This window comes from Rhinolophus sinicus, linkage group LG04, assembly GCF_036562045.2.
Source record: "Rhinolophus sinicus isolate RSC01 linkage group LG04, ASM3656204v1, whole genome shotgun sequence".
NCBI lineage: Eukaryota > Metazoa > Chordata > Mammalia > Chiroptera > Rhinolophidae > Rhinolophus > Rhinolophus sinicus.
The window spans coordinates 10,918,750-10,928,502 of NC_133754.1; positions in this window are offsets into that span (position 1 = coordinate 10,918,750).

A 9,753-nucleotide genomic window follows, 5' to 3' on the forward strand; every position below is an offset into this window, starting at 1 on the left:
TAATGACTTTTGTTTCTTGCATTGCCATAGGAATTGCTTTTTCACAGTTGTATGAATGTTCCCTTGTGGTATTTTTCTAAGGACCATATTCTAATTTTCATTCCCTTGACACATTTTTTAACTTAATAGCTTAATGTTATTCATTTCCCATTATGAAAGATGAGAAATTGATTTACTTATACTTTCTTTTATCTCCCTTCAAACCCCCTTTTCCCAATATTTACTAATTATTGTTACTATTTCTAGTGTTTTTCATGGTTCTTTTCATGAAAAGGTCCATGAAAGTTCCCTTTCATGGTATTATTATAAGGCCATTTCTTGTTTATTAACTTTAGATAATTTCATGTCCCAAAACCTTAGGAAGAAAAACATGGAAACATATAAACTTATATGTTATCTTCATTTTCTTCTGATTTGTGTTTGTTATATTATACTATGTATTATTATGCAATGTCACAATATTTAGCATTTGTTACCATAGTCTGATCGACCTTGGTTCTATTTAAGTTTAATGACCACAGCAGACATTTCACTATGACTTACAGAGAATTGCTTTCAAAATTAATTGAACTTGAAAAATGTTAAATGCAAGTATATAGAGGTCATTACAGAGAAGAAATAAGAGGAAGATAAAACTTGAAATACTGGCCTTCAGTAAGAAAAGAGATGGATCTTCCAATGTATCAGGAATCAAATAGGAAAAAAGTGAGAAGATGCAGGCAATTTCGGAGGCTGATAGTGAAAGGCTGAGGGACAGCCCAGGTGAGGCCATGAAAACACACACGCAGGGACAGTGATACCATTATATGCTGAGGAGATAGTTGTGGGGTCAGAATTTGAGAATTTAAGAGAATATGCAAAATTGAGAATGAGCATTAGGAAATGCTGTGGGAAGTTGAAGAGCAAACTGACAAGAAAAACAGTATCATGGGGGCAGGATTTATGAAATCAGTGGCCTTGCGCAGAAACATGATTCTCTAATGCCTCCTAAAGCCAACATCTGTAATGTGTGGGCTTTTATTGCACCAGATGCTTTACACATATTATTATTAGGTCTCACAATGATTCCATCAGCTTGGTAAAATTATCCCCATTTTACACATGAAGAAATTAAGACAATGTTGAAATATCATTGAATTTCACAATTTGAAAGTCAACACACCATATTTTGTTATGCATCAAGAAACAGTAATTCAAATATGTGCTTTTAAAAACTCTATTATTTGGAAAAATGGGTAGGACTGGCTTCATTACAAATAAAGGGTTTCTTTTTTTTTTTTTTTTTTTTTTTATAACTTATTAAGAAATAGAAACTAGCTTGGGTAAAAGTCCCCAGAACTAATATTCTCAGATTGATTTTCTTACCACCATAAGACAATACACTTCATACAGAATTTTTTTGTCCATACACTAAATTACTATCACCACTAGACCTACTTCTACCACTTGAATTTGTGCTACTAAATTTTGTTTAATATGCTGATTTAATTGAGTCTTTTATTTTAATTACCTGCAAAGGGAAGGTGAGCCAGAACAATTTTATGCTTCATATGGTGTTCATAATTTGGCATACTCCAATCATGAAAAGACCAAAAGCATGGAGTTTAAACAGATGTCTTACTTGTATAGGTCCATAATACATCGGTGGTTATTCATCATAAATTCTGAGACATTCTGCTTTTTTAGTTAGGTGGAAGAAAAGACAGGGCTGATAAATGTCTAGAAGAAAAAAATGAATCAGTGCAGCTGTGACCCAGGTCAGGATTATTCTTAATATTCACAATTAATTTTTGGAGAGCAGCTTGTATACAACATTACCAGCTGCCCCTTTAACAAATATGCACACACTTTGGCAACTACGGATTTAGTAATTTGCTCTACTCACATAAAAACCAAAAGGTGTTATATCTTGTATGTTTTCCGTTTTTTCTTTTTCTGCTTTCCTTTATAGTGATAATGCTTTTTTTTATCTCATGAAGTACAAGTAATTGTAAATTATGAATGATGCAAGTGGCACCTGAGGTATGAATGAGCAGTGTTCAATTTAGGACGCATATATTAATTAAAATTTGGGTGAATGGTAAAGATAAACCTCTCAATACTTTTTTTTTTTTTTTTTTTCAGTTTTGAATTGCTGTAGAGATACTTTCTATTTCATTTTGGCTAAGCTGCTTATGTACTTTGTTTAAAGTATAGATACCGGGTAAAATTATATTTTTTTCAGATTCAGTCTGAGATGACTTAAATCTAGAGTGAAAAGACACCAATTTGTATGCATTTTTAAGAGATGAATAGTTGGAAGCAGTGCATGTTATCTTCTATGCAAGGTGATACTAACTACTCCCTCATACTGAATCTCTTTAGAATTGTTTTTTATAAATTCCTGTCCAGAGACTAAAGAAGGAACTAGATGACCTTTGTCATCAATTCCATCTACACGTGGACTTCTAACCTTGAACATATACCAATTAAGAAAAGTCAGTTGTACCATTTCACTATGTTAAATGCATTCAGAAAGTGGGCAGCATCACAATTCAATAAGAACAGAAGAGCTTTGGAATAATGCAGACTTTTTTTTTATTTACAACTTACCAGTTATAAGCAATAAAGTGATGTTTTTATAAAATAACTAATATTTTAGTTTAATTAAATTAAAGTTTAATTTGTACATGAGGGTATATGCATCTAGGAATACTAACATAGGTTCAAATACCTAGCATCAAATCTGTTATGAATTTTGTGCTAAAAAAATAGATTACGTTCTTTTTTTTTTCTTTTTTTTAAAGAGATTTAAGGCAGCTTTAGAGTTAAGTATTAAGTGAAGTAGGTGACAATGGGTGAGCACTCATAAGGGTTATACCAAGAACCCCAGTATAAGCAGTCATAGTTGAATAATAACCAATTTTTAGTCTTGAGGAAAGACCAACTCAAATTCAAAATTTATTTATTTAAAAATAATTATTTCTACTACTAATGAAAAAACAAAGATTTGTCAAAATTTTTGTCCTTTTTTACTTTTGGAGAGAGCATGTATTTTTGACAACTTCTAAAATTTTAAAATATATATTTATAGTATAGAGCTTCTGATTTTGGGAGATGATTATGGGTAGATAGGATCTGATTTTCACTAAAATTCAAATGTGTTCAAGTCTATGTTAGCTTCTAGGATTGATATAACAAAGTGCCACAGACTGAACGGCTTGAACAGAAATTTTTCTCACAATTTGGAGGCTAGAAGTCATGACTAAGGTGAAAGCAGGCTTGATTTCTTTAAAGCTTTCTCCTTGTTTTGTAGTTGGCCATGTTTTCCCTGCGTCTTCACATGTTCTCCCCTCTGAATATTTTTGTATTCTGATCTCCTCTTCTTATAAGGACAACAGTCAGATTGGACGAGGGCTTACACATGTGACCTCATGTAACTTTCATTATTTCTTTAAAGACCTTATCTCGAAATAGCCACATTCTGAGGTACTGGACAATTGGACTTCAACATACGAATTTGGAGGGAACACAATTCATCCCAGAACAAGTGCCTTACCATGATGGTGAGTGTGTTGAATTTTTACATACAAAAGGTTTATCTTTTCAATGCTTGCCAATGCTTTATATGGGGCATTTTAGGATATACTTGATGGCTTGCACATTGTATATTAATTATTATAGAATATTGTTTTGTATCTTTTCTTGTTGTCTTGGTTTCAGGTGAGGTTCACAGGAATGCTACTAATAAGATCTTAGTTTTATATTTATTTGCCTGGCACTTTATTCATTGCATGATATTCAATGGTGCTATATCATTATTTTTAAACTTCTTAACAATAGAATATTAAAGAATTTTTTAAACTCACTTTGAAATTTATTTGCTCTTTTTTTTTTTTTTAAGTTTTACTTCATTGTTTAAAACCTTTCAATGGCTTTGCATTGCACTTAGATTTAAATCCAAATCCCTTACCATGCCCTACCTGGCCCCACCTGAGAGAGCTGCTCCCTCATTTCTCCATACTCTCCCTCATTCACCATGCTCATTTGTCAAGGACCTCCTTACTCACAATTTGTCCAAGTTCTATGCCTAGAATTTATGCACAGTGTGACCTCTTGCCAGAATGAGCTTCCACAGGCTTGTGACTTTGTTGGCCTGGTTTAATGATTAAGGTTTCAGGTCATGTATTTTCCTAGTGGCAACAAGCACATATATAAAATATTTGTGAAAGTAAAGAAATTAATAGATGAATAAATGATAGGAACATGTAATCTATTTGTATTTATTGTGGTTATTAATACATTGGGTTTGAATCCTGCCTTCTTATCTCGGATTAATTATGATCATCTTTCTTCTTTCTCCTCTCCTGACTTTAGTCAAATTGATCAAATCTTCCCTTTGTTTTCTCTTATATATTTGGATAGTCTAATAATAACTCTGAATGTGCATTAACTTCTTATTAGTAAATACTATACATACCTCTGAGTTCTGTATGTATATTAGCTCATTTGATATTTACAATAACCCTGTAAAGTGGGTTTCATCATTGCCCCCATTATGCAGATATGGAAGCTGAGGCACAAGGTGTTGAAGTAACATGTCCTAGTGATTCAGCTAATAAATGAGTGAAGGGGGGCTCCAGACCCACACTCTTCATCATTATGATAGATTGCCTCTCAATTTGAAACCTTCTTTGTCATGATAGAGGCTACACTTAAATTAACAGAGGTAAAAAAAACAAAAACAAAACATGTTCCTAATTATATTTACTATCATATTGAAACATAAATATTAAGAATGAAGACTTTGAAAAAAACAAAAACAGATCTTTATGGCACTTTCTCACAGTTTCTGTCGTTTACACTCATCCTCACCCTGGTCTGACAGTTGTGCTAAAATAATTTGGATTTCGAGAGGATGCAGAAAGAAACACAGAGAAAGAAAAAAAGAAAATTGCCTCTTTGCTATAATCCTTGGCCTCTGGCAGACATGACCCTGAGGGAAATCCAGAAGAACAATGTAAGCTACATGCTACCAGGAGTTCCCGTTCTCTGTCATCCAGGTCAGTTACCTCAAATACTAGGATGGAGGGTAAACTGTGCTTTTCCCCCACCATATTTTCCTTCACTCATCTATACTAGCTAATGGGGGAACAACTGAAGGAAATTTGATATACAATTATAATTTATTAATATCACTGATCTATCCTAGAGTCAATAGAAGAAACAACTGTTTTATAGAACCCCTCAAAATTTCAAAAACACTCATGTTTAGAAGTACATATTTATACAAAATTTAAATCTAACTTTTGGTTCCATTTGCATTTTTAACATGTCTTTCTGGGAAAATCTTTTGTCAAAAAATTCCCTACAGTCATTCCCAAGTTAGTCTTGTTCCTCCACCATTTATTTATATGTTAGTAGGGGCATTATAACTTGAATTTGGAGCTCGCATGGCCCATCCTTAAAACCTGTAACTTTTTTTTCTTTGTAATGACTTTAAAACTAGGTGATTTTCTTCTACATTGTAGAAAATGTATTTCTGTGACCAGAATTACACAAAGAACTCGAAGTTTACTTTCTGCTATGTCTTTAGATACCAGTTGGTGTTAATTGAATCTTCACTATTTTTATTTTGGATTTCTTTTATTATGCAAGCCTGTTTTACCTCAGAGGTAGTTTATTTCTAAAACATTGTTTGAATTAAATACTAACATATTTTATCAGTTTTACTCTTCATCCTTTACTTCTAAAATACATATTAGGTTGGTGCAAAAGTGATTGCAGTTTTTTTCAATTGTTTTTAACCTTTTAAACTGCAATTACTTTTGCATCGATCTAACAGATACAAAAATAGAGATACAGAAATATAAATTCAAATCCAAATGGACTCAAGTTTGTTGGCAAAAATAATACTCTAAAACTCATAGACAATGTAGGTGAATAATTTTTGAATGTGATGTAAGAAAGGACTTCATAAGTAAGATACAAAATAAAAATTTCATAAATTGAGCATATTAAAATTAAAAAACACCTAAAGACAGTAAATATATATATATATATATATATTTAAAATGAAAAAAACAACAAAGAATGTATATCAAATCATATAAATGATTTCCACAAATCAATAAAATCAGCATAAAGAACTGGGGAGGAAAATGGATGAGCGATAGAAACACATAGTGGGAAGACTAGGAAACACTATGGCCAATTCACATAGAAAAAGACACCCAACCTGCAATCGCAAAGTCCAGTTGCCACTTTTAGTTATGATTTTACTTTAATTTTCTGCAGCACTAAACACATTGTCACATTCTGTTATGAGTTTCTTTACTGGCATGAAGTACATTCTCAGTCACCCTCCTTTGTATGTTAGACCCCTTTCTTCATGTTACCACCTCCTGCCTATTTTTAGTGCAACAGTTTCATGTAACAAAACTGCCTTGCCCACCTTTTGCATCCAAGGTTCTATGTGACTCGTGGATGATGGGGAATGAAAAAGGCACGGTCCTTGCTCTTTTTGTCCTCTGAGTGCTTATGATCTAGTGAAAGAAGACAAGGACACAAAAGATAATTTTTAGCATTCACTTTCTCATGCAGTGATCCTATTGCACTAATGTGATATATGTCCTCTGTGAAACCTTCTGAGAGCTTGTTTGTCAGCTGTCTTGGACAATCTAGGTGTCCTGGGAACTGCTAATACTTTGTACGTATTCATGAGGGGAAAGCTGAAATTTTCATATGGTCTAGAAAGAGGGGAAACAACTGAACATATCATCAGAATCATGTGCTACATTTTACAATGAATGTAATGAAATATATGTACTATTTAAATGCAAATACAATCACTAAGAGACTTCAAAAAGAAAATGGCAGTGAAACTAGGTGATGAGCAAAATGGGCATATTGGTAAGGGATGATTGTTAGAAATGACAGAAATATGATAAAATGTTTATCTTGACAAGTATAGAAAAATTAAGACTACAAAATAGGTGGTGGGCCTTCAGGATTTATAAACCTTTTTTCAAGTCAACTAGAAATAATGAGAAAAGAAGTGGCTGTAATTTAAAAATATGAGCAATTTTAGGGGATATGATGTTAAAGTAGGAGGCTGTTATACATGTTAATCCCATTTTTTTGCCTTCCAGAAATTTTAAATATTGTGAGGAAAAAAGACGGACGGATACTTATGTAATTTCAAAAGTACACTGAATAGAGACAGGTGAGTGAGAAACCAAACAGAAGTCCAGCACATATGCATTTTTCTTAATGAGGAAACTACTACTTAGATTTATAGAGCCCTCATAGTGTGCCAAGTGACCCAGGGATTGTATTGTAATTGTATCCATGACCACAAAATTAAACTTGACAGCATGGACAAAATGCATTTCTAAATGCCAGTAACTTCGCACTTTCTTTTGTAAGTTTAATACAAAATATTATTTGCAAGTTCATTTTGATGCCAATTGGAAACTTTATTCTTTGCACTGAGGTGAAAATTTTTATTTATAAAGATTCAAATATGGAGGACTTGAAAAAAAAAAAAAAAACTATTAGAAAGAGGTGAGTACATAAAGTTTTCTTTTTTTAAGACACCCAGTCTCATTAAAGTAAGTCGATCCACCATTATTTTTTTATGTCTTAATCAGGTGCTCTTTGCATTTTTCAATTTGAACATGCCTATATCTTTTAAACTAATGAACTATGTAGTTACAACTAGTCTACAACGCTAAAAAGACAGATTTTCCAAGTCATCAGGACTATTTGTGTAACATAAGTCAATTTAATTTGTGTAAAGTAGATCTCACTCTCAGGGTTTTGTGCTGCGGGTCTTTTAATTTCCCTATAGGTTTTGAACGCCATGATGATTTTTTTGTAATTAAGAGTTAAGTATCTAATGATATGAGGCTTAGCAGGCAAAGTGCCACTGCCCACACTGCTAACAGCAAACTAAGAGCTCTTCTGAAAGGGGGACTGCATTTTTCAGAGCTGAAGGCAGAGGAGTCTCAGCTTTTCTTTACAGTAAATATGCCTTGCTCTCAGAACTAAGCGTATAATTCACCTCACCCATGAGCAAAGGTTTGCACTCAATAGACTCAGTAAAAAAGCTTATAGTGCTGAAAGGTTTCAGATAAGGTAGAAGATTGTGGAACATTTAAAACAATAGTTACATTCAAGGCACTTTTCCTTTGCTACTGGTGCAGGAAATGCCTTTCTTTCATAAGCAAAAAAGTCAAAGTAAAACAAAACAAAAGAATAAAACAATGCTCCAAAGACATCAGACCACACTTCTGCAGTTTGTTCCCACTATTTCCCTTTGTCTTGTAAAAGAGATGTTTGATTATTATTATTGCAGATTAGAGGAAGAGTCCTGTACCGTAATGGCAGATCTCTTAAAGGAGCAACTTTCTAGGGAAGGGATGATGCTCACTTTCATTTATCTGTTTGTGAGTTGTAGCTAAAAATTATGATAGTTATGCTTAACATTTTGTGTCATTTTTCTTCAGAAACACCTGAAGTATAATGTGTTTCATAGTGTGCTAGTCGGGACTGAGTGTATTAACACACTTATTTTAATCTCTCTTTATCTTCATTGTAGAGCACTTACTGTTATACGGAAGGAAGGAAGGAAGGAAGGAAGAGAGAGAGACAAACCACAAATTATCATGTCAGGAATGAGAGAAATAACTTCTTTACAGATCCTACATGTACCAAAAGTGTAGTAATGAAATACAATGAAAAACTTATGTCAATACATTCAACAAATGAGGTAAAGAGATGAGTTCCTTAAAATACACAAACTAGCAAAACTTAAGTGAATGCCCTCTATTATTGCAGTTAATGCCCCCAGGTATAAATAGCTTAATTTGTTAAATTCTGCAAAAGTTTGGGAAGAAATCATACCAGTCCTATACAAAACCTTTCAAAATATCGAAGAGAACAATACCCATTTTAACCTATGAGGCTAGCTAGGATCACTCTGCTGGGCTGCAATGAAACGTACCAACCAAACAACAAAAAAGAGCAAACATCCCAGTGGATGCAGAAAGAGGATTGAAAAATATTCACCCATTTTAATTAAAGAAACAAACAAACAAACAAAAAAACTATCTAAAACAGATAAAAAATCCTCAACCATATAGAAGGCATCTTAAAAAAACTTAGAATTATAATCATTCTTAAGAGGGAAAGACTAAATGCTTTCTCCCAAAGACTGGGCAAAGGGCAAAGATAACTAGACACAATGCTTGTAATCTTAGCCAGTGAAATTAGTTGATAAATAAATAAGTAAATGGAAATTCAGCAGAATTAAAAACCATTTTATCTTTAAAAGATGATGTTTGAGCACAAAAGGCCAACCATATACTAGGAGAATATATGTAAAAACACACATGTGATAAAGGGTTGTTTTCAGAATATATAAAGAACTATTAAGAATCAATAATAAGAAGAGAAACAACTCAATAAACAAAAATGAGTGAAAGTTTTGACCAGAATTCCACTAAGTAAGATATATAGAAGGCATCATCACTAAAAAGCTGCTCAACATCATCAGTCATTAGAAAAATAAAAATTAAAATCACAATGAAATACCATTACACATTCACTGTAATGGCTAAAATTAAAAACACTAACAATACGAAGTTTTGTTAAAGTTGTGAAGCATCTTGTACATTGCTGGTCTAAGTGCAAAATAGAACAACCACACTGTAAAAATGTTTTGGCATTTTAGTATAAAGTATACACTTACCATGTGATCTAGTAATTTTA